This window comes from Rhinolophus sinicus, linkage group LG01 (genome assembly GCF_036562045.2).
Source record: "Rhinolophus sinicus isolate RSC01 linkage group LG01, ASM3656204v1, whole genome shotgun sequence".
Classification (NCBI taxonomy): Eukaryota; Metazoa; Chordata; class Mammalia; order Chiroptera; family Rhinolophidae; genus Rhinolophus; species Rhinolophus sinicus.
In genome coordinates, this window is record NC_133751.1 from 46,023,455 (window position 1) to 46,048,741 (window position 25,287).

General features: G+C 37.0%; 1 long non-coding RNA gene across 5 annotated transcripts in view; it reads left to right on the forward strand.

Moving 5' to 3' along the window:
- The window catches only part of LOC109450257 (uncharacterized), a 641,742-nt gene that overhangs the window by 498,002 nt on the left and 118,453 nt on the right, over positions 1-25,287 (forward strand). For 2 of the 5 annotated variants that reach the window (XR_012494923.1, XR_012494924.1), the window contains exons 4-5: positions 9,311-9,445; positions 9,558-9,630. The exons of 2 other annotated variants lie outside the window; for them this stretch is intronic. This is a non-coding gene — a long non-coding RNA (uncharacterized LOC109450257). Of the gene's footprint in view, positions 1-9,310; positions 9,446-9,557; positions 9,631-24,277; positions 24,323-25,287 lie in introns of all 5 variants that reach the window. One more of the 5 variants, XR_012494921.1, reaches the window with a different exon arrangement.

The window sequence follows — 25,287 nt, forward strand, 5'->3', positions numbered from 1 at the left end:
TAAAGTTTATATATCATGCTGTTACTGAAAAAAATAATTTGGTGTTATTCCTGATTATTACTACTGCCATGAACAGGGAGGCAGGCAGAAGCAGCTTCCAGAAGCTGAAGGAAAATTTTATCTCCTATGTTTAAAAAAGATAAATGCAGACACAACTTTTGTTTGATGTTATAATTACTTCTCTCTGGTTTCTAGCTAGCTACTTTTTACAACAAATTTACACCATTTTGTGAGGTTTTGTGAAACCTCAAGGATAACATTCAAGAGATCCTCCAATTATTTTTGCAATGGGTTAGCTCCACCTCTTGCTAATTGTTTTAATTAGCTAACCTACGAGAATTAATTAAAAATTGGCATCATATTTCCAAAATTACATACCACTGACTACTGAACATAAAATCTTAATCAAAACATTGAAAAAGCTTGAATCCAACTTGTTTTAATTGTATAATATGCTTGCTCAAGGGAGAAAATAATGAAAACAATAAGATGAGTAAAAGGAAGATGCCTTTTTCAGGGAGGCTACAGAACCTTTTAATGGATGCTTCACAAAATAATGATAATGATGTTGCCAGGTTCTTTTCCATTCAACCAAGATACAGAGTTTGTTTCCATTGGAGGTGTCCACTCTGATGAGAGGAAAGCAAATCAGTTACACCAGCTTTGTGTGGAGATGAAACGTGAATGTGGCCTCAAGGGCCTCAACTAGGGTTCCAGCAGAGTAAGGAAGGGGAAAGAAAGAGAACCATGTTGTCTGGCTGACAGTAGGAGAGTAAACTGGTACTTCTACTAAGTGCCAGTCACTGAGTCAGGAGCTCTCCTAGAGGCTATCTTGGGTTTGGTTTTGTTTTCTGAGAACAACCAGGCCAAAATTTGTCATTATTAACCTCATTTTACAGATAGTGAAATCAAGTTAAAGGGATTAAGTAACCTGTCTAAAGCCATCCGTACAGAATGCACGTGGCAGGACCCATTTTCTTCTCCATCTGCTCTCTCTCCCTTGGTGGTGCTTGTGCTATGTTATACAATCTGGATCATGTCTCCCCTTCAAGGTCCAGTCTGAATTCCATCCCTGCTATGGCCACTGCAAGGAGGATGGCAGTCATGTGAGGTGGCTCCTAAATAGGTGTAGGTAAAGAATAACAACAAAACAGTGGTAACAACAATGGCTCATTGAAATTTAGAGTTTATTGTATGCCAAGCTAAGTGTTTCCAATAAATTATCTCTTTTATTTCCCCTAACAACTGAAAGAGGCAGCTACTATTACTATCGCTTTTATACATGAGGAAACTAAGTCATCAAGAGCTTAATCTTGGAGTTATAAAGTTAGTAAGGGGCTGAGTAGTCATTCAAACCTAGGTCTAATTCTAGGACTCAGACTTTTAATCATATTTCTTGGAAAACACACACACACACACACACACACACACACACACAGTAACACTCAGCCTGAGTATGGTCAAATATGAGTGACGTTAAGTATTCAGCTTCTTAAAGTACAAGAAAGACTACAAGATGGGGCAGGGGAAGGGAGATATAATAGATATTAAGACCAATAAGGTATAATAAGGCCAAATATTTAACTTTTTAAAGATTCCCACTTATTTTGTTTCATATACATTAAGTCTTTGTTTCTATTTCATCACTAACACTTCATCTGCCTCTGTAAGCATTGCCAAGTTAGACTTTTTCAGCTGATGAAAAATTATCAAAAAGATGTGAAAGCTGGCACAATTATTTTATAGTTGAGACTAGCTAAGTGTGGATTATTATTCATTTGCAATGTTCATATCAACACCTTATTGGGTGAGGGCCAGAAAATTTTAGTTACAAAAAAGTGAATTACAAAACTCAGACTATATTACCCAGTGCACCTAGTAGACAGTTAATAATTGTTTAAAATGTTTAACTCTAAACTATCTTTTATTTAAAGATGAGAGCTTAATAAACTGGTGGTCTGCACAGAATAAATTAAAACTGTTTTTGAAAGAAAACAGCATTTTCTTAAGGGCTAATGCTTGTCTATGCAAGTTTGATGATTCCTCAAACATATTTTCAGTAACAGCTTTTATAAAACAATCACTAGTCCTGCTATTTTCCCTACTATTGCTTTTATACAAGCAGTACAAATACATGTTTCCACATTCTTCCCACCTGATTTGATTTGACAACACTAATCTAAGCATTTTTCCCTGTTATGTATGTGGTATGTATTTCATTTGTAATATATCTCTCCTATTGCTTGCAAAGACATGCAAAATAGAGGGATTGGCAATATCTATACTTTGGCCCATTTGGTTTGGAGTTTTCTTGTAGTATCAACCTTCATACTTATTCTTCTAGCATCACAAATTCATATTTTTGAATTTTCCTCTGGGTGTATTATAAGACAATGGTATCAACTGTCTTCTCTAACAGTCTATCAGTACGCTTAGTATACTTTTCTCCTCTGCCATGGGCATCGCTATCATGTATGATGCAGTAATAGATTTTAATCAATGATACAAAGGCATTTTCATCATCATATTTATCATTTAATTTTGGAATCCTTAAAATCCCTCTCAGAAACCCTGGATTCCAGAACATAGTATGAAAACCATAGCTATAGGAAATGCATATTCATTAAAGGTGAGAGACATAGACAGGTCTGCATTTTAGAAAGACAACTCTGGTCATGAAATAGAGGATGGGTTAAAGAGTGAATATATTAGAAGCCAAGGCATGTGCTAGAAGGTTATTGTGAGAGACAACAGAGGGTTAAACTTTGGAATATGAGTTAGAAAAGATGCAATTTTAAGAAGTAACGTTTCAAAAATTAGACAATTATTAGTTATTAGAATTGATGAATAAGAAGCAATCATGGATGGCGTCTTGCTTTGGAGACCGCCATAGTTAATGGTGAAGCTGGTGAATACAGCATGCTGAAGGCAGAGGCTCATGCTTACAGCAGTTCACAGTGATGCAGATAAAGAATTTGATTCTAAACATAGAAAAGCTGAGGTACTAAATGTCCAGTAGACAGTTAAATACAGATCTAGAACTCAAGAAAAAGTTTAGGGCTGGCTTTGAATTTGATAACCAAATTGATAAAGCCATGGGAGTGATGGTCAAGGAGAAAGTGAAGACTGAAAAGAGAAGAGGGCTGAGGGCAAACTCTAGGGACCATGACCCTAGAGAGCATGTAGAAAAAGAGCCACTGAAAAAAAACAGGAAATCTATGGCAAGTAGGAGATAGTTAACATAGGAGTATGCAAAATAGAGACTTGAAAGTAAGAAGAGGCCAGTGCTAGGCCACAGAGAAATGTATTTTCTCTCCAGTTTTTTCCTGTTCTAAATCCTGGTGTACCTTTACCTTCTGCCATGCCTTCTCGGGGGAAAAAAAAAAAAAAAAAAGAGCTAAAGCCTCACGAAATGATTTTACTCCTACTTCACAAAGGAGATTGATGCCATCAGGCATGACCTATTTCATGCTCCATCATCTTTATCTTCACAAACCATTGTCCCACATGAATCCTTCCATTTTTCCCTTTTTTTTCCACTCCTAAGTCAACTCTGAGTCCTTTTACTCCTTTTCTACTCTTGACTTTATTCTCATGATAGCTTCTTTTCCCCACTGCTTCAATAAATAAGGTCTCCTGCAGTCTCCTTCCTTTAGTTCTTAAGATTATATGTATACTTCTTCTGTCCTTACGCTGGCCTTGAGCCTGCTGCTCCCAATCGCTGCCCTTCTTCCTTCTTTTCCATCCAAAGTCTCAAAAGATAGCATTTATACCCACTACGCCTCATTTCTCTCCTCCCATTCTCTTCTGCATCTCTGCAGTCTGTCTTTTCTTCCACCCCAATATTAAATTCCTCAAGCAGCGGTTATCAATGACTTCCCTTAGCCAACTCCTTCATCTTTTTCTGCACTCAACCCAGTCAGTTTCAGGCCTCATTTGAAATTGCTGATTCATCAGCCTGTCTTTGAGTTTCTACGCCACTATGCTTTTTCAGGTTCTCTTCCTTTCTCTCTGCCCGTTGTCTCTGTCCTTTGCCAGTGTTTCTTCCTCCTCCTAACCCAAACTGCTGTGGGTATTCCCTGAGTTGCTGCCCTTGGGGTTATTTCCTCACTCTACATGCCACATACTTTCAGACAATTCGTCTACTCTGCTAGTTTAAGCTGCCATTTCGATTACCATGTCTCTCAAGTCTATATCTCCTTCCTGACAGAAGGACGACCTCTGTACTTCCATCTCTATCAAACCATCCATAAATTAAAACAACCCCTCCTTCACAAGTGGCCACTATTGGCCTTGAGAGCCAAGCAAGTATGAGGCCATTGCCATGGAGTGATTACTCTAGGGCTGAAGGTCTCCAACAGGTTAGAATAGCAGTTCTCAAATTGTAGCATGCACCAGAATTTACCTGGAGGGCGTGTTAAAACACGTTTCTGGACTCCACCTCTAGAGTTTCCTGATTTGGTAAATCTGAGGTGGGCCCAAGAATTTATATTTTTAACAAGTTTCTAAGTGATGTTGATGCTGCTGGTCCAGACCAATACTATGAGAACCACTGGCTGAAAACAATGGTTCTTAAACTCAGCTGCACGTCAGAATCACAAGGATAGCTTTTCTTTTTAATTACTGCTACTCAGGACCCACTACATACCTATTAAATCAGAATATCTGCCGTGGGGCTCTCCAATTAATTCTAGCATGAAATTATGGTTAAGATCCACCTACTTAAAAGTAGAGAGAAGGGTTTCCCCCCACCCAAAAAAAAGCAGCAGCTTTGCTCAGGGTTTTTTAACCTCCAATCCCATGGTTTCTTCAAGGGTCCATAAATTCCATGAAGTAATATGAGAAAAGGTGTGGGGAGGGAGCCTATAGCCATCAACACATTCTCAAAAGGGTTCATGACTCTTTCCCAAATTAAAAATCACTAAGGTAGCTGATTCTCAGGCAGAGCCTGGGCAATCTCTTAGATCTCACAGATGCCACCATCATATGTGTTTCAAAATTCCTTCTGTTTACACATTGAGGCTTCTATGGAAAGTATTTGCTTTACTTACATAGTTTGGAGGCCTAGAATCTTAATCCTTACATATTCACTTAGGTTAATAAGCATTTTTTTTTCAAAGTGCTCATATGAAAGAAGAATCCAACATCTATCCATCATTCACATGTTTGCAAGAATCACATCAACTAAGTTGGTTTTAATTTCTACATGCACTAACGTAATAGCGATTTTGAATAGGCAGGGTGAGAAGTATGAAGAACACTGAAGATCTAAGTAGGGGTTCACAGAGAAATTTTTTTAAATTAGCATGCTGGGAACCTAAAAGATTAAGGAAAGCATCTGGAACAGTAGGGTGTGTGTGAAGAAAGAGAAATTAGAATATACAAAAAACAATTTTAAACAGTGATTTTCCAGACTAGTTGTATGATAAAGAAATAGATAGAAAACTCTTCCTTTTTCCTTTTCTTCCACCACATTTATCACATACAGACTCCTCAGGATAGATAACTGAGTAATAGACTATTTGCACCATAAGAGTCAGGTTTGAACAACGTTAAGGCATAGAGGCAGACAGGACTGGGCCCCAGTCGTAGCTCTGCCATTTACTGACCATGGAACTTTGAGAGATTAATTTAACCTCTTGTAAAATGGTAATCATAATTCTTCATAAGGTAACCTTGAGAACTACATTTACGTAAATAACTTATTACAGTGCTACGAACTAACAAATGTTCAATAAATGGCTGTGTTACCACAACTCAGCTAGGTTATGGACCAAATAGGCAATTTGTAGACTGATTTAAAAATGCAAGTATGTTGTTATGGGAAATTTCCATGTTCCAAACAATTGGCTTTGATTTAGTCTTCATTTACACAAACATTTAAATACTTACTTTAAAAATTCAATTTACTTTTTAAAGGAACTGCTGATCGTTTCACTGCCAATCCTTTTTACTTACTTAGCTCTTCAGCTACCATCTTAATCTCACAAACAATATAAGCTCCACCCTGAATTGAGAGTTCCTTAGGAACAAGAACTGTGTTTTATTGAATAATCATTTATTGAGTATCTATATGCCAAAAACTGGACATGAAAATATACATACAATATAGTTCCTTTCCTCATGGGGCTTAAATTCTACCTGGGGAAAATGATATGCAAATATAATTCAAGATAGTGTATATTATAATAAAGATGTGTACTAAGAACTATGGAGCACAGTGAAAGAAAAGATTCATTTTATCTGAATTGACAAGGAAATCTTAATAAAGAGGTAACAGTCAAAGTGGGCTAAATGTGCATGAAAGTTAATGAAAAATGTAAAGAACTTCAAGGAATGGAGAGATACACATGAACTGCGACTACAGGGAAAGATTCCTAAGTGGACGAAGGTTTATTTGGACTTTGAATACAGAAGATGAAGATAAAAGGTGGAACAGCTTGCTATGCATCTAGGCATATATGTAGTAGTAAAATATACTATTAACAAATACTAAGCTGGTTGACAGGAAATAAGATTAAAGAGGTGCTACCTTGGAACTAGACTCTGCAGAGCCCTTGGAACGAACCAAGGAAGTTCCCTGGACTGGGGAGTTCCAGAGACTTTTGCAATAAGTAAAAGAGAGGGATTATACATTCTAAAACCAAGGCACTATATGTAACATGGTCAAAGCAGAACTGGAGGAGGTTATTCCAGCAGCGATGTTGTGGGTAAAGATGAAAGATCAGATCGTCTTTAAAGCAGTTTCATTAATGTGGGTATGACGTGCTGTAGGTCTATTCTAGTACATCTTTGGAGAGCAACTATAAAGATTCAAAAATGACATTATGTGAATGTCATCTGGGATATTTGAACAATAATATAACTGACAAATAGCAAAGGTAACATGGAAGAGAATGAATTGTTTCTTAAGTGAACAAAATTTATTTAGTGCCATCTCTATGCCAAGTATCATGTGACGATATATAATGCTATCATACATGTCTATTTATATAATATGCATATTGTTTCACTCAGTAGCTGTGGTCTCCTGTGTATCTTATTTCCTCAAATAAATTATCCATTTTTGCTGGGCAGGATCTCATCTCATTTTTCTTAGATTATTATAGAGCCTACCACCACAAAGAACATGTCAGCATTTAATAAAATCTTATTGTCTGGTCAAATAACTGAGGCCAGAATTATCAGGAAACTAGCCCAAGTCTTAGATGGAGTTGGCAGTGAATAAGAATGGAATCCACTTTCCTTTATTGCTATATAACTTCCTAATATGGATAGAGTGGGACAAGTTCCAAACAGTGCCAAGTCATTCTAGCCAATAAAACCATGGTTCACTCTATCTTGTGATAGTCAGTAGAACAATTTTATTGATCAGAGGAAATAGTGAGAAATCATGTTTCCTGTCTATTTGGGTGTGTTTTCCTCTTTAAAAATGTGATCTTAAAAGGGAGGGAGTGGAGGGCAGGAATGAGAGAGCAGATTAGTCCAATCATTCATAGCAGCATATTTACTTCACCGGGGAAAAAAATGACTTTAATTGCACAGAGATAGAAAAATATGTTTGAATATCCTTCCTGGACAAGATTTGGGGCTTTCACATGAGAATAAAATACACATTTACAGTAACTTTAGATTTGGGGGTAGAATTTAAAGCTTTTGCCCATCAACATATCATAATGGATGAATGCGACACTCGCATAATAGCACTTGTTTGAGTGCTTTTAGAAAGAGCAGGGGAGTGGTTGCAATGCAGTAGGAAGTTTAAAATTTTAAGGTTGTTTGCAATGACAAACAACACCTACTCAAAATAAGTTGGCAAATCCGTGTTCAGAATCTATGTTGTCATTCTAATGTTCAGGAACAGCTAAGGAAGGAACGAGAATCTCAAGGTCACTGGGAATAGTCTTCAGAGTATTCTTTTAGGGCTTATCTGTGCTCACATGACTAATTTCTTTCCAAGTGCAAAGAAAGGCCACTTGCTTGAGACAGGCCCAGTGCCATCCTTTATTCAAGTTCCTTTATATTCCTCTTTTTAAAGAAGCTGTCAAGTTCTTTTTTTGCCGCTGACAGAAAAGGCCAAATCTGTGGTACAGGAAAGGAGGCGCAAAAAGAAACTTTTTTGTGTTGATGTTTTACTAAGTGAGCTAAGGAGAATTTTAGAATCATGTAATTTACTCTGGAGGCATTTACTGTACATAGCTATAGTGATGGTAATTTCTTTCATTGTTGAAGTGAAAAGATAACCATCAATCAGTTGTCAATTGGTCAATTGCAGAAGTGATGAAAAGAAACTAGTAGGAACAATCCCTTCTGTGGCTACCTAGACGTTTGTAGGCTTAAGAAAAGTATGGGAACTGGATTGTGTTTTAAAAAGGGATTGGACCAGATTTTCAAAAAGGTTAATAGACGTAACTTCCTTGTAAAGAATGGCTTTGCAGTTATACATCATAAGGAAATGCATTTGTAAAAATGAAAAATTAAAAAGACATGGGATTAGTTAACAACTTTTTTTATTATTATTAAACTAGATATCAGATAAGTAAGCCCCAAAACCTTGAATTTCAGTGAGTTCTTAATGGAGGAAATATATATATATTTTACTATTAACTCAGCACATGCATTTTAAAACAAATTAATGAAAATTACTTTGTACTTATGCCTTAGCCTCAGTATTGAGCACTTTGAAATAAATAACTTTCAAAGTATTTATCACAAGAAATTGGAAGTCCCAGTTAATTTTGAACACTATTAAGCAAACACCTACAAATAATTTAATTTTTTTAAGGTTAAGATAAATTTAAAAATCATTAACTTGCATAGAAGGCAAATGGCACTTTGGGATTTAGTGTTATAAGCAAGATTTCATTTTAATTTATCCTATTTTCCTAAGAATAGCAGTGTTATTGATTTATTCTGAGAGCTCCCCCCACACACAGTGATTTTTTTTTTTACTGTGGTAGGTAATAAAAAGGATTACAGGCCCCCAGAAGGATGAGATATCATCAGTTTGTAATCCAGCCCATGGTTTCCTAGATACCGTATTGTCTATTCTGTTCCGCTATGTGAAAAATGTTGAATATCAACAATGGGTTTCAGTGCTGTATTGTTGAGTTTTGTATGAACTAATCTAGCTTCACTAAGAAAAAAAAAAGAGAGAAAGAAAAGAAAGAAAGAAGAAAAAAAGGGGGAAAAAAAGAACCACAGCTTTGGACAAAAGTCTATAGCTAGTGCATTTGAAACTCCCCTTGCACAAGAGCTGACTGTAGCTGAGGGAAGACAGTTTACTCATTTGCTCTCTCCTTTCATGCAGTCAGCTGGCCCTCTTCTCAGGTGTAGATCACCTATTATCATTTCACCTGTTTTGATTCTCTGATGAGGAAAGTCCCAGGACTTATCAGCTGGGATAGGCCTCATTTACAAGACAGCTCTGTTCAGTGTTTGGAAGGTAAGCTTTTTGCACAACTTCTCTGCTCTAGTGTGCTGGCCTAGCTCTAGAACTTTACAGCATACCACTTATTTTTAACTTTCACTTTTTCTTCTCTCTTCCTCTTTTGGAGAAAGAAAACCTGACAGGTTTCTCCGGAAAAGTGGCCATCCATGGAATGGATGAAAGGTTCCCTTTCTATTCCAGTAAGTAATTGACTTGTAACTAAAAATTGAACTGGCTGCTATGTCAATTGCAATGTGAGCTGCTGCTGACACAGGTGTTGCTTACTCTTTAGCCTGGAAAGAAAAGGGGCTTAACCTATGATTAAATTTCAAGTCAGTTGACCTCAACATGATAGTACATAATTCTCCCTTGCCTACGGAATGGCCTGAGTTCTTATTTTGACCCTGGTTCTGGCACCTGCTTTTTTAATGTTTGGTGTAGCTAAAGCTAGAGTTGCTCTTTTGGTTGGAAATAAAGTGGGTGGAGAACAGTTCTAAGTAAATAACAAATGTTCAGCCGACTAAGTCTTTTATCCAGTGCTCAATGTGTTCTATTTTTTAATGCATAAACTCTTAAGTATATGTAAACTATTATTTAAACTTTTATTGTAAAAGGTATGGATTCATGGACAACCATTTTATTGCTAGAGATACAAAGCAAATACAAATCAATGAATTACAAACAAGCAAAGAATGTAAGAATTAGGATGCTTAGGGCTTTCAAATTCTTAATTTTGATGATGGAACCTGTCATAGGCTTTCTAAATATGCCTTGCACTTTAGTGATTATTTTAGCCCTAGGAGTGAAATGACAGCTTTGTTTTTCCTAGTTTCTGTAAATCAAACAAAAGACTGTTTAACTTTAGCAAAATGGCACTATTTGAGTTTTAGAGACTCAAATATCTACTTCCCAAAAGCAAAATAAAAATCAGTGACATCTAAAATTACCATTTACACCTGAAGCTATTCTCCATTCATTTTATGTAAAATGGTTGCGCACTAAGAATTGGTCTGTAAGGTGAGAGCAGCGTGGACTGTTGTTTTTCACTTCCTCATTTTCTTTTTAACCTGAGAATCAGAGTAGGTGCTGATGATGCTTGCTTAACCCTGCTTTTGGTGCCAGGCTGTGACCGGCTCTCTGTGAAACCATTTCTGACCCTCTGCTTGCAGTGGTGAGCCTGAATTTTTCCCCTTCCTTGCCCATCACTGTCAGTCAATTATGGGATTGAACTGAACCAGAAAATCTGGTACAGTCTGGTAATTAGTACAAAGGGTTTCCAGTCTAGTGTAAAGACGGAGATGCAAGAGCCCCAGCAGTCACAGAAATCGTTTTGATTGGCCGTGGACGTTGCCTTTTAGTGCTGCTTAGTGACTTTCTAAAGATATTGCATCCTACCCTATAGGTCTTCTCCTTCAAGTACATTATGGACCTTTTTTAAAGTCGTGTGTGTGTGTGTGTGTGTGTGTGTGTGTGTGTGTGTTTCTTTTTTTAGATCCAACTTCTCCCATTTTTAGTCTGTCATTTTTGCCTATCAAACAGACACGTTTTGACTTGCCCAACAAAGAACCAAGTTATCAACACTCACAGAAACTGACATTTTTAATTCAGGCTTCATTATGTCTTTGAATTATGACAGTGAAGTACAAAGACATTTTAAGAGTTTTTTCATTATTTTTTTTAATCCAGCATTGGGATGTTTATCTTTCTTTAGTATTCATATTTCCTTTTCTACCTTTATTCTCAGTAATATATAATTAGCATTATCAAAACCATCAGCTATTATCCTTTATGACTTTTGACCTTTATTTTTTAAATATGTCTCAAGCTAGCATTCTCTAAAATAAGTAAAAACTCCATGAGAGATTTTAATGGAATATTTTAAGGTTATAAAAACAATGAAATAATTAGATACAGAGAAAAAACTGATGGTTGCTAGAAGGGAGGGAGATTGGGGGAATGGGTGAGAGAGGTGAAGGGATTAGGAAGTACAAATTGGTAGTTACAAAATCGTCACAGGGATGTAAAATATAGTAAAGGACATACAGTCAATAATATTGTAAAAACTGTGTATAGTGTCAGATAGGTACTAGACTTATGGGAGGATCACTTCATTAATTATATAAATGTCTAATCACTATACAGTACACCTGAAACTAATATAAAATAATATTGAATGTCAACTATAATTTTAAAAAATATAGTCACAATGTAAAATACAGTATAGGGGTTTTAGTCAATGGTATAATAGCTATGTACAGTGTCAGATGGGTAGTAGACTTGTTGGGGTCATCACTTTGTGAGATGTGTAAATCACTATGTTGTTTTGTACACCTGAAGCTAATGATAAAAAACTAAATTTAAAAACACAGCATCTCTGCAGCACAATAAATTGAAGTGTAATAAAACAAGGTATGCCTGTATAAAGGTTTCACTTTTTTCCATAAACAAAGGAGGTTTGTTTTGGTGACTAATAAAATGTAGTTGCACACCAAAAACAAAAAAACAAAAACAATGAAATAATTTAAAATGTGAATCTCTTTTAAATATCAACAGTACATGACTAGGTAAATAATGAATTATACGATAAACTATAATAACAAAATAAATTTCAGAAAAAAGAATATTTTGTAAATCAAGCTTGCATTTGATGGTAAGTGCAATTTTATAGCCTATTTTTGATTATACATTTTTAACTGCTACTTTGGAGTTCCTGGTTTATTTTCAATGCTAGTTTTGGATAAATTACATTTTTTTGCAAAAGCAAACATCCTCTTTGATTATAGATCACAATTACTCATTAGTCACACATTAGATACAATGAAAGCATTTGGTAGCTTGTCACTGCCCCCAAAAGATAGATATATGTATAGTTAAGGGGACATTTAATTCTGACACCCTGTACAAGACTGCGAAAGCAACAGTGCCCAAAATAACAGAAGCAAAATAAAGCACAAGGACTTTCATTTTCAAGAATGCTATTTTTAGAACAATTTACATCATGATTTTAGTTGTGATGCATGTATGTTGTGAATTTTCTAAAGGGTTCTTTATTTACCCACATCTTAATGTAGCTTTAAATATCTGTTTTATCCTATGTACAATCTTAACAAAAGTAGTTATGTTACCATGTCTGCTACTGATTTTTACATGTCTGACTTTGCTATTAAATTTCAAGAAGGTTATTATTGCTTTTGTAACCCTGTCATGAGTAATGCATTTTCCCACTAAACATGTCATAATTGTAAAGGCTGCCCAAGAAGCACTGTTTCTGTTGTAATAGTTTGGCATTCATTTCTCTATTGTTTTTTAACCATAATATAGTGTAATGCTTTGAAAAGAATACACATTTTTATATAATTAACACTTTTTGTTTTTAACAAAACTTTTCTAAGAAAGTCTTAGAAAATCATATAAATGGGCAATGCTTCAGTGACCATATTTGCACTGAATTTTAATTCATCATCAAGTCTATATCTTGAAATGTATCCATAAAGTAACTCAGGGAAGAGTACATTCTGATATTATTTTTCTTATTTTATTTTTTAATCTAAAATATATGTTGAAATTCAAAGGTGCTTGACACAGGAAGTACGGCAGTGTTCTGTGTTCTCTAATAGCTGAATGCTGTCTGGACCTGTTTAAAATTACAGGGGTTCACAGGCTTTAATATGGACCCAAACGTTCTTTTCTACCTCAGTCTTACTCCTAGTGGCAGGAGTAAGACTTGGAAAGAATCCTAAAAAGTAGCCTCATAATTTTCAAATTCTGTGCCTTTGAGCTCTTACGTTCTTTGAGGATACTCAGGGCCGTAGGGGAAAGGAGGCCAAGTGGCCTCTTAGCTCCTTGAGACCAGAGCATCTCTGCTTTCATCTGCTGTGTTTATTAGAGTTCCATGTAAGATGGAAATCTCATGCTAAAGGGAAAAAATTAAAAAAAAAAAAATTACTAACTGAGGCCATCTTTTCAATAAGGGAAGCAGGGTTTACTTAAGTTAGCACACTGAGTCAGTGACAATATCAATTTTGTAATCCAATCTCTTGTCTCCTAGTCCGAAACTCTCTCTACTAAACTACAATAAACTTTCCCTACATAGTCATGGATCTTTTTGTGTAATCATCCTAAGCTATTTTATTAAAAACACACCCTCAGAGATCCATAGCCCTATGTTGAAAATCAAGATACTTACTAAGGATACAGCATGTAAGTGGCAAATGCAATCCAGTAACATGTTGATGACCAAAATCAGGCCCTTTATTTGGCAACACCATTAAGTGGGGAAGATCATTACAGCCCTTAGGTAAAATATTGATTCACCTCTTATTTAGAAAAGTAATATTTTGGGAGAATTTTTAAAATTTTTAACTGTGGTAAAGCATACATAAAACTTACCATCTTAACTGTTGTTAAGTGTAAAGTTCAGTAGTATTAATTATATTCATGTTGTTTTGGGGGGTGTTTTTCGTAGTGGAAAAACTTAATTAGGACTCAAATCCAAAAGAAAGAGAATTAAAGAAAACACAGCTGAATTAAGATGCTATTTTTCCTTAAAACATGTCTTATGGAATACTATTCCTATATAGACTGGACCAGGTAAAAGAGTGAAATGGTTAAATAATTTTTTGAAATGTAGCATGCTATGTCCCCCTCTAGGAAATTCACAATGAAAATTTGTTTTTGAAAAAACTATGAGAAACTGTACTGCAAAGTTCTCTTTGAGCTTTGTGTAATATAGAGTATCCCAAACTATTTTTCTATAGACTTGCTCTACATTTTTTGGGGGGAAAAAAGTCTGTTTTTGTTCTTTAGGGATGATGTTTTGTTGAACACATTTTGGGAAAATCTCCTCTAACAGAACTTTTGGAGATTTAAAAAAAAAAGAAAAGACCTGTAAGGTAATATTTATGTTAACTGGCTCTGTATTTACCAATCCTTTATCCTCATTTTATAAATAGGATATTAATGGACATCCCATTAATTCAACCACTGAACGAATATTTAGGCACAGTGCCAAATGCTGGGAATGCAGTCATGAGTAAATCAATCAATGCCCCTGACCTTACAGAGCTTTCAATCCTAGTATTTAAAAAAGAAAATACAATGAGTGTATGCAATATTAGCTGTTTCTGGCACTCATAGCTTATCAGGCTATGTTTGTTTTGTTTTCCCTAATTCTAAAATGAGAGAAGGGAGAAAAAAAGCAAAAAAAAAAAAAAAGCAGAACACCATGCAGAAGTTTACAGTCTGCTCTTTGAATAGAGATATCCCATATTTTCCTGAGATCTACTTATGCATCAGCAATTACACCTATCATAAAATTTTCTACTAATCCAAAGATGGACTTCTCTTGTTTAGAAAGAGGAAGATGAAGGAAGGAAGGAAGGAAGGAAAGAAGGAAGGAAGGAAGGAAGGAAGGAAGGAAACAATGTTTCCTGATCTCTCCTCCTATTAGCTATTGATGTCATCCTTAGCTATCGATGTCATCTTCTATATAAGTAGATTCCTTTCAAGTGTCAACTAAAGACCTTATTTGGTCAATAGTCTGCATGTCATTATTGTCTTTCTAAGAATTCAAAGAGTACCTATCAGTCAGATTCAACTCTTGGTGGTAACCATGGGTTCTACCTCTATTAGGAAATATTTTCTCTAACTATCCAACCTTCTCTCCCAGCTTCTGACCTTTATCCTGGGGAATCTGCGTCTTCATGTGAGCAGAAAGTGTCTCCTAAGCAAAGGAAAAGAAAGGCCGAGGGGCATAGACAGTGCATGGGTCTCCAGAACTGTCCCATCCCTAGAATCCCTACACAAAAACATTAGACATGTTCCTACCAAAAGATACCCTTGAAAGTTTCAAGAAGAGCTTGCCTTCTTATTGGACAGTTCCCTCATACCTCATATCCCATTTTCTTGTATGGAAGTGAGTGACTTGATTGGGGTAACTCCTGTGTATACCACTTGAAAATAAATGGGTTACTGACCTTTGGTAACAGACATATGGGAGGAAGGAAAGGTTATAAAATTTAAAAGAAAAAGAGGCTTATAACTAAGACAAAAAAGAAGGAAGGACTTATGCCAACTACGGTTTCTTAACTGCATTTGTTGTCATTGATGTGTTATAGGTGATTCTGTAAATCAGTCCTGAGCTCAATCCTCGGTGATACTGAGAATTTGTTTTGCAATTTCCCTCCTGATCCTCCCAGCATTTCCTTCCATGGGAATAATGTGAGATAAGATCATTGCCAGAATACTATGAGAAAGAACTTAGAAAAGAATTTGGGGTTTTCAGTTAAAATTAAGAACTGTGTTTGTTTTCTTCTAGTTAGCTGGGAATCAATTTTCTAATTCTTCTCCTCTCAGTCATTTGCCTTTTGATAGTATGCTAGGCCATACAGCACTTGTCCCTTTCTATTCCTTTTAATTAACTTTTTTAATCAATTATGATTACTTGCATGGATTTCTGTTCTCTCTTCTCATCAAATTTGTTGGGCTTATTTTTTATTTTCACACCACTACCCACTGCTGTGAATTAACAATAACAAAAAATCTGCACTCTTCCCTTCCACCTCTTGAACTGGAAAAACAGCTAGCTAATAAGAGGCTAAATGAGCCTTAGAGTATAGAGAAGCTGGAATCCTTAAATTATTTAAATTGAAAAATGGCTGGTTTTACAATCAGAAAAACTCAAGTGGACCATAAGCCCTACTTGATTGTCCCCCCTTATCTGGATGATCTTGTAATGACAGCTGGAGTTATCTGCCATCAACATCACTGTCCACAAAAGCTTCTCTGCTCTCTGCTCAACTCTTTAGCAGCCCTGGGAAGCTGGAGCTATTTGAGGAGAGTGGGCCCTATAGGATTGAAAACTTTATTAAAATGCAAAGCTGTCTCTAGTGACATAAAAGCTCAGTAAAAAAAAAAAAAAAAAAGATGGATCTGAGACCACAGAGCCAGAAATCGTCTGTAGGATGAAAACCTGAGATTTCATATACTGCCACCAATAGGCTAGGGTCGGTGTAAAATAAAAAGTCATGTGAAATAAACAGCAGTGTAAAATGAAGAGCAAGAGATAGAGGGAAAGGAAAAAATAATGTTTCAACATGAGTAGTGCAACAGATACCACGTGTCAGATTAGCCCCTTGCAGAATTGTTTCTCAGGAAGCAGCCCTGTGGAATGGATTGTGGGATGTCAGGATACTTGTCTGTTTTAAAAGGTTAGGGAAGTACCCCCAAAACATTCCTGACTTTCTTTTGGTAAATAACTCATCATACATGAATTTTCTGAAACTCTTTGTTACTGACAGAACTAGTAGTAATAAGGTGGGAGTCCATCACATTTTGACTTGAAGTCTGCAAATGGCCCTCCACTTCACTTGTCATATGACCACGAGGAATCATCCTCAAAATACTATATTGTAAGTGCATTTGCCCAATTTGATCCTTTGTACTAAAAAATAACAAAATAAGATCTTAAATGTATTTGACACTAGCTACTTAATTCGAAGAACTCCACATATATTAATCACTAATAAATTGAAATGTTGAAATAAAAAAACTAAAGCATCGAACAATTAAGCAATTTGTTATAAACAAGGAAAATTAAAAACAGGATCCAAGTGGTTTCAATTAGAGTGTGCTAAGTTCTTCATACATCTCTTTATTTTGCATTCAGAATTGCTTACTATAAAAAAATGACTCTAAGCACAAAAAGTCATAAAGAATATTCCAAATAACTCAGTACTCATGAAAACCAAAGTAGTGTATCCACTTCTGTATTTCACTTATTTGAAAAAATTTCTCAGGAGAGATATGTTAACAATATCATCACCACCATATAATTACCAACAGCCTTTTATTGAGTGCTTACCATATTTCTCCCCAGCCCTTCTCCCTTCTCCAAGCCTCATCTTCAAGCCTCATTTTCCCTTCTACTCGGGAACCTGGAAAAGGAAAAAATAAAGTAGTGGTCTAAATTGGCCTAACTGGTAATTTCTCTTTTTATGCAAGTGCAATTTCAGTTAACAAATGAAAAAGCTAGATGAAGCACCCCATCCCTTCTACTTTTGCAGAAGACATTAAAATTACTGGTCAAATCAATTACTCCAAATATCAGGAGAACACCCCCCAAATATGTAATATTTTTGTCCTTATTTTTCCTTAAAATATTGTGCTTACACTTGACATGTTTATAAACTGATTTTTTGTGATGAGAAAAGATTGGCAGAATTCAGAAATGTTTTTTTCCATTTTTAGTTCAGAGATGGCTTAAGGTGTGATCTTGTAAACAAGGTTCCTTCTCCAATGGAGGAAAACAAGGTCCTCTCTGTCCCCCAAAAAGAAACTGGGCACCAGGACGCAGAGAGGCCCCTTTGTCCATTTCTCTCCTCCACGCCTATTAGTATGCACTGCTGCAAACTTGAGGCCCAGTAAGGAACTTCTTTGACTTGGGAGGTTGGTTTTTGCAAAACCCAACCTTTGTTCCACAGGGACACTCATATCAAATGACAGTACCTCATAGCAATGATAACTCCACCATGTTCTCCCATTCAAGACAGTGTATCCAAGTACAAGTGGAGTGAAAGCAATGCTATTACAGGGGAAAACTTGAGTTTGCTGAAATCCATTCTTAAATATGTTCTCTACAAACCCAGAACTTTATTACTATTTCACATGTCTTGTAACGTATCTTAGTAACAGCTGATCACAACACACCACAGTCTCATAACCCTGGGGTTGAAAAATATTCATTTGGTGAAATTGTCAGCCAAACTGGGAGAGCTAATAAATGATAAGAGCTCTGGAGCTAACCTGAGTTCCAGGAGGGCACTGTCCCTCTGAACCAACATTGGCTCATAGGAATCTTTCAGCAAATGACGAGACCACGTCATACTGCTCTCCTCCCTTCAGCCTGGTGCCCCTCACTCCAGGTTGGTTCAACAGACTCCAATGTATGGGGCAGGGCAGGACACAGTGTGTTTACATTAAACTAGGATTTCAAAACGCTTAAGATACCAAAATATTGGTAACCGCATGAAATTAATGTTATTCACCATGACTACATTTCTGTCTTTTTATTAATTATGTTATTGGCATGTGTTAACTTGGACTTTACATGGGAACCAAAGTTATTTTTAAAATTTTCACTGTTCAAAATACAATTTTGATTCTCTGGAGAGCATTTAGGAAGGCCAAAACTGAGACTATATCCCAGACAAGTTAAATCAGAACCTCTGAGAAGAGAACCCAGGCATCAGTGGGTTCTAAAGCTCCACAGGTGATTCCAATGTGTAAGCAAGTTTGAGAACCACTGGTCTAAGGAAGGAAAAGCATGGGAAAGGGAGATCAGTGTAGTGAGATATTAAGAAATTGTGGTCATGCAATTATAATTGGGGTTAGATTTGTCAACCTGATATTCTGAGGGCTGCAATTACCCTGGAGGTGGACCTAAGTCATCCCCAGACAGCAGTCACTTCCTGTTCCTTCTGTGCATCTGTCTGTGGAGCCTTATATCCAGCCAAGGGAGGACAAAAAGGAGATGGTGACTTCTCTATGGCTGCAGGATGCCGTCAAATTGATTCAGTAAAGCCTTTCTCTACTTTTCTCTCTTTAGAGGCAGGTAGAAGTAGAGTCCTAGGCCTACTACAAATTTCCTGAGACTAGACAGATTCAAACCAGAGCTTAAAAAAGTCATACGGAATGTCTGTTGTGGGCAAGGTGCTAACTTAGTCCTTACTACAACCCTATGAGACAGCTGTTAGATGTGCTTCCGTTTCACAGATCAAGGCATCCTGAAACAGCAGCATGAGAAGGCTGCCCAGGGCCACACAGCTCATGTGTGCCTAAGTCTGGACTTCTCACTCTAAGACAGATGGAAAACTGACCAAGGGTCACCCAGCTATTCATGGACAGCTGTCTGTGTCAAAAGAATCTTCCATTCTTTAAGTAGAGAATCAAATTAGTATGCTAATTGTGTTCTTTGCTAGTATGTGTAAGCAAGCATTATACTCACAGACATAGAAAAGAATCTCAGTATTCAGACACCAGTATGGTATTTGTCCTCTTTTGAAACATCATCACTAGTTCTCATGACCAATTGAAGTCTACTGGAGTTTCTTTGATTAAAAAACTATATATGTTTTTTGGAATAACTGAGAAAGCATAGGCATCTAAGCTCAAACTTACATGGAACCTTTTAAAATGGGATATGGCTCCTTCTTGTAACATTTCTGAAAGTGGAATCCTGAATTCATGGTGGTAGAAAGGAAAAAGAAAAAAAATCCATCTTGTATGTTCTCCTAATGAAATCCTAAAGTGTGATAGTGAAATTGGGATTTGGCATCAACCTCAAACAGCTGGAGCCATATGTTTCCTATTTTGTAAACTTTTTCTTAACCAGAAATGGCTAGCTACCTAGACACAGCCCAAGGTAGGACCAGCCCTCAACCAATTTAAAGAAAGCAGTTTATCGTTTATTTACTCATCAGGCATTGCTTTGTGCTGATTGCATATTAGGCGCTATTGCTCTAGCTAGTTCATTTTTAGCCCTTTCCCAACCTGCGAGCACTCTGTGTCCCTCTCTCTCTCACACCTCCAACAGCCTGTCCCTGTCCTTCTACCTCCGGGCCAAACCCTGTTCTCAGATCCTTCATTCATGTGAAGGTCAAAGTGGTTGATAACAGCTAAAAAGAGTTATGATTTCCAGGGTGATGTGCATTTTTAACAGGGATCAAATCTTTTCGGCTAAAAGGGCAGTGCTCTGGTGAGGTAATTACAGGCAGTGCTTCTCTGGAGCCTGATGAAGGCTGCTCCAATCTGGCCACTGCAATGGCACCCACTGCTCTCCTGAGGTCACGTCCATGACTTTCCATGTTTGTATCCCAGTGCTTGGCACGGTGACCAGCATTGGTGGCACTCAATAATGAAGGAAGCTCTGGTCTGAGGAAAACAAGTTGCAACAATAAAGATGCCCTGATACAGATGAATGGTAAGATGCTGCATTAGTTTTGAACCAAAATGCTATGGGGAGAGGCCAGGTAAAGCCGTAAGAGGAGATAAACTAGTCCCATCGTTTGAACTTCCCAAGAAGTCAGTCAGTGTCCATTTTGAGAGACTTCTGGGAGTTCCAGTCAGCTCTCAGATCTACAGGTCTGGTTTCTCAGCAGCAATCTTACACTTTAATTTGCTGCATTTGAGTTGTACTGAAGTCAGGATAAAGACTAAATGTATTATTTAAAAAGTATTTATTGAGTACCCACTATGAACCAGGAATGCTGCTAGGCCTTGTGGAGATGGTACAAGACCCAGTTCCTGCCCTCATGAAGCTAACATTCTACTTAACGAGTCTGATGTGAAATCATTAATTATGTAATTCGATATTTAATCGGAGTCGTATTAAGTGCTGCAAAGGAAAATTGCAGGGTACTGAAAAATCTTATGTCAGAGAGACATGACTCTATAGAAGTCAGGCAAAGCTTCTCAGAAAAAAATAAGTCATTTCAGCTCAGCCCTGAAGGATGAGTCGGAGTTAGCCAAGCAGAGAATTCGTAAAAGGAGTGGACATTTCTAATGAACACCTTTAACATGTGATACCCTAGAGCTAATCCTGAGAACGGTCTTGATTCCTTTTCTTGATGTTGTTCATATAGAAAAGATTTTGAGGTCTTTACGACAAGCTGCCTATTCAAGGCTCTGAGTTCAGACAAAAGAAAACATTGCCATAGAGAAATAAATCATCTCCACAGATGCCGACAGCTTCCTGAGGCACATACAAGTCACCTATGGTCTCATCCACTGCTGCTTCTCTGTGCTCTCGCCTAGGTCATTAGCACGAACACCCATTTGACAGCCCCCATCTGTACACTCTAGGCCAGCAGCTTTCAAATTCTGAAATGTCTGCAGACCAGACTTTCTGTATGGCTCTGTCCAGACACCTTGAGGGGAGTAAAAGAACTTAGGAAAAAGAAAATGAGTCAAGAAACTGAAAACTTCAGAGAGAGCCTGGTCTGTGTAAGGGATACTTGAACCACCCCCACCCAGCCTTCTTTTAATATGGAGCCAGTACTTTGTAAGTTTGCACAATGGCATTCCCAAGCACATCATGCTACTTTATACATCATGATATTTTATATTGCCTTCCCTTGGCCCCGTTCTTCAGCTAATTAAATTCTTGCTCCTAAAAACTCAGTTCTGACATCTTATCCTCTTACCCGACTGGCCCAATCTAATTTAGATATCCTTCCTTTGTGCTCTCATAGCATGCTATACTTTTATACCTTATCACAGCTATGTTATAATCACTGATTTACTTATCTGACTCATCTATTTCTTGAAGGAGTAAGTTCCTTTAGGGCAAGGCTCATGGTTTAATCATTTTTATATCCTAGCTGAGTACTTAAAAAACACACTGAATGAATTAATGTCCGTGCATGGTAGTTACTTTTTCTTTCTTAGCCTCTGGAGAGACGTGGAAACTTGGATTTTGTGTATCTAGTAAACAAGGCTGGTTTTGTGTGTGGGAAACTCTTGACCCCTGCTAGTCTGATATGCGTCCCACTTATAGATAATCTTGTTATATTTACGTTAACCAGGTTGTTGCTCTATAGGCTTCCTTTGGAAACATCCTAAGAACTAAATAGACCAGTATACATGGTCCCAGCTGACCAATACATCAGTCAAGGATAAGGTTGGTTTTGATGTTCAGCACTGAATAAGAAGCAACCATATGCATGTCTGATCTTATAGCCAATGCATTTTAAATAATGTGCATGTTTCACATTAGGAATGGCATAATTTCTAAGATAGAAGCAAGGAAAGAATAAACTATGCCTGGCGGAATATTTTTCAAGTATTTAAATATTTACTTAATGAAAAAAGAAAAGGATAGATTAATAAAGAAATAATTGGATGCATGTAAAAATATAGTACAGTCCGCAGGAATCATCAAACCATAAGTTAAAATAAGGGACTTATCACTGGCAGAAATGACAAAGCCATCAAACATAAAAAATAAAAGCTATTGGAAGATCATTTTCCAACCAAACAGGGTACAACTATCATTCAAATAGTGGAAAAGAAGCACGTGCTGTTAAAAAGTACTAACCCAAAGGAGGCAAAAGTTTGCCGTATGAGGAGACTACATTGTAAACTCTAGAGAAATCCCCATACCATCCAGTCTTTCTCCTCACACTCCTCCCCTTACACACACACACACACACTCACCATCCTCATATACATACATCACACTTATCTTGTCTACTTGCTTTCCTGAAATAACCTTGATTTGAAAAACAGGAAGTTAGAGACAATAGTAAAATAAAAGAAAGTTCCGTCCAACTGAAACTCTCCTTCTTTCTCTGCCTATTTTTCTTCGAAGATAGCATAATTGCCATCTCTTCTATAAAAACCTTTTTGATCCACTATAGCCCGCAGCTAGCTGGCCCCGTCCTCTGCACTGTCACTACAGCTTACCATTTTGCCTCTTTGCACTATTTCACTACCTTTCATTACAGTTGCCTACGTCTGTCCTTCATCTAGAAAAGCTTTCAAAGAGGGGTTGTGTCTTATTTGTCTTTATATTCTATTCTCCCTCTCTACTTTCTCCATTCCAAACCCAAAACCTGGCAAAAAACCTGGAACCCAAAACCTGGAACTCAGAAAATGTTGGATAGGTGGAAGGGAAGAAGAAAAAAGAAGGAGGTTTTATTTCTGAAGAAAAGACCATTTGTCTTCTTTCTTCAAAAATGTTTTATCTTTCTAAAATCAGGGGGCAGCGTTTTTCCCCTAAGTATTAGGGTGTGTGCCCTTGAACACCTCACTTTGGCAAAGGGCCCAAATTCCATCTCCAACCAGCTCAGGCATTTTCAGTTTCTTTGTGGTTCATTCATGCTTTTCCCCTTCATGGACACATTAACATTTCATGGTGAGTGGGTCCCTGTTCAGCTGGCGGCCCCGCTCAGCCCCACACCTCTAAGCTGTCCTCACTTCACTAGCTCCCAATTGCCTGCCTCTTGGGGAGCTCTGTCATCATCCCCACATAGCTGGAGGAGTGTCTGTTTGCTGTTGGCATACCTAAGTTTTGATAATTAACAACATGAAGCAAATTCAGAGAAGCAGAGACATCTGCAAGGCCATCTTCTCTTGCATGTGCTCTTTTCTAAAGCACCCTGTTTGTTTTAAGAAAATGAGAGACATACAGGTAATGAAAGAACTGGACAGATCTAATATCTGCTTAATTTAATATCTGGTCAAAATCTCTAATTTTTTTTCCCTCAAATACCTATGCATCTCTTACTTCCATGCCCACTGCATTAGTGACTCCCAGTGAGTTTCCTGTTCGATCTTGTTTTGTAAGTCAGTAATTTGTACCTTACACTCAAAAATAGCAAAAACCCATGAGCAAATTAGTAATTAAAAACCAGCATCAGTGAAGCACGGCATACAGGGATTTCTGTTCATTGTCTTCCAAAGGGGAATCACACACACACACACACACACACACACACACACACACACACACACAATTTGTTACAAGGCTAGCATTTCAGGATTTACTTTTGTGCCTTAGGCCCTTAGTAGGTGCTCAGTAACTCCCTGCTGACATACTGATGAGTTTTAGTAGCTCCCCGTTATTTCCAAAAGGACAGCATTTTCTAGACTTTTCTGATCAACAAATGAAACGTGCGTTTTTTTAAAGCTGTAGAAATAGAATAATTCCTATTGCGAGGTTATTTATTACCAGCCAGGCCCTCGTCTTGCTCTCCGGGGCTCTGATAATCACCTATTTCAGAAGCCATTAGCCTTCTGTGTGTTGTAAAGCACTCTTCACTATAACGTGTCTGTGCCTTTGTGTTCCAGGGGGCGGAATGGTGTGTACTGAAGGAACAGACCTCTGTTGACCAAGTAAGAAAGTCTTTGATGCACAAATAGTACATTAGACTGCTTTTATTTGATAGTGTTGAAATTAAACAGCGTGTAGAATCCCTGCCCAGCTATAGGAACATATAAAACCTTTGAGAATATGTACATTAATTCAAATGCTTCACATTACGGAAAACCAAACGTGTAAGAAAAATACACATCGAAAGAATGTAACAGTCAAGGCTTAGGCACTTACAGGAGGACAGCAGGAGCTGGATTTAACTTATTGATTTTAGAACCACTGTTTAAAAAAAAATGAGGCAAAATATTGCTTTTACTGTTTTCAGATAATAATGACTGTTGTTGCCAATTATAAAATTTAATTAGCTATATAAATGCCAGAGGAACAAATAGTGTGCTATTGTCTTGATATCTTTCCAGAAATTAGTCTTTTAAAATAAATTTGCCATATTAATCATCTAAAAATATTTTTGATCACTGAATTAATAGTTTGCAGCCTGTTTTCAGGTCCTCATTGCCATAGGTGATTGCTTCTTAATTACTACACGGGCTCTTTCTATTCACTCATATTAATTCATGTTTTCTGGCACAGTCCCAAAAGGCAGCCTTGCCCTATATCTTCTAATTACTTCTATAATTGAATTTGCCCACTTTTTCTAACCTATTTTTTAAACTGACTGTGTTTGTTCATGGTTTATTGTGTCTTTTTTGTGTCAGTTCTCTGCAAGCAGAATGTACATTGATTCTTTCCTCGTTTCTCATTAATTTTCAAGAGCTTTGCTGCATGTCTGTTTTTTCAGTCTGTCAGACCTATTGCTAGACCAAAAAAAAAAAAAAAAAGACTCTTATTATTAAAGGTTAGGTAAAATAGACTGAAGTTAATTAATTCATTAGTAACTCTGAGCCAATTACTGAAGCCTTCTCTTATTTATATACTTGTTAACAAGACAGAAATGAGAAAGGCCAATTACAGGCACATGTCCTTC